Consider the following 1,609-nt stretch of genomic DNA (forward strand, 5'->3'; position numbering starts at 1 on the left):
CATGGAATATTATTCACCCATTAAAAAGAATGAAATTATAGCATTTGCAACTACATGGTCCCAACTAGAGACCATTATACTCAGTGAAATAAGTCAATCCTCAAAAGACAAATTGCATATGTCTCTCTAATATAAGGAAACCACCATGTAAATTGGAATGTATAGTGATAGAGTAATAGAGACTATCATATCCAGATGTGAAGACACAATGTAACACGCATCCTTACTTCCAATCAAAGAAGGACTTCCAATGAAACTGTTGAATATATCTGGACAATGGGAAGATGGACTGTCTGACACTGTCTGTACCAGCAATGCTGGGGCACACTTAAATAACAGTGATGGAATTATAGTTTCTTATGAAGAACTATGCTATCGTAACAATACGGGGAAAATCAGTGGTAGGTGAGGTGAGAATTTTGGTGGGGGAAATTATACCATAAAATTTAAAATTCAAAATAGAAATCAAAAAATAGAGAATACATGTGATGTAAAAAAAAATTCTGGCATCAATCAAAAAAAAAAAAAAAACTCTTCAACAGCAGCTTAGGAACACATCATAGCAAATCCCATTTTCTCTGGCTCTCCAAGGAATGACGACTAGTCCACATAATGTAACCAAATAACTCACATTTTTGATGAACTAGATGCTAGACAAAACATGGAAGTCAGTGTAGACATCATGCAGGCAACAGGCTGTGGCTTTGGTTTCCCAGATCAGCACTTCCACCAGTCTCTTGATTTCACAGGTCCCAGGGATGGTCTGCTGGGAGAATTCCTGTCCACACTGCAGCAGCTGCTCCAAAAGCAAGCAAATAACATTAGTCACAGATATCTGTTCCCCTTCACAAAAGAAGCTGCTGTGTGTACCGGACACTGCTACTGATGATGCAAAGACCTGGGGCATGGAACAATACCAGGGAATGTCAGCGGACACTGCCCACCAATTCCCACAGGCCTGCTATAGCCTTATATGCTGGACATGCTACAGGATACACCATGGGTAAAATAACCCTGTTACCATTTATAAATACTATTCATGGGACCCTTTAAGTTATCAGTTTCAGCTTCCTATCTCCTGTAGGCCTTCCCCCTTCTCTGTGTAGCAAGGAGGCCACTGCCCATGCAAAGGTTTCCTGTGTGCATGGGGTTTAGGAGCTCCCATCCTCCCTGTACCCTGATCACATCCCTGGTCCCATTTCTCACATCCATGTCAGACACCAACAACAAGCTCTGAGGAACTGAGTCTACGGATATCAGTGCAATGGATACTGCCTCTCCAGTGCCAAATGGCCCATTGGCCACAGCTTAAGGTCTGCCAGACTGCCCCAAGCTGCCAGTCCCAGGCCCTAGCCCGGGTTCTCCATACTAGCCAGAGCCATTCACTCTCAAAAGGGTTTCTTTGCGGCGGCATGATCCAGTCTGGGCCAAGGACCACAGAACCATGCCATCTGATCACCCTGGCATGCACCTGACCCACTGGTGTTCAGTTTGAGAGAATACTGCTTCCTGGGCCTAGCTTTGGCAGCCCCAGTTTGGCCCCTCCAGGTGATTATATCTCATGGCATATGACAGTTGTGTTTTTAATTTCATTTCCTCAAAATGGGTT

Source organism: Ochotona curzoniae, unplaced genomic scaffold (genome assembly GCF_017591425.1).
Source record: "Ochotona curzoniae isolate NIBS_2020 unplaced genomic scaffold, NIBS_Ocur_1.0 contig_2077, whole genome shotgun sequence".
Lineage (NCBI taxonomy): Eukaryota > Metazoa > Chordata > Mammalia > Lagomorpha > Ochotonidae > Ochotona > Ochotona curzoniae.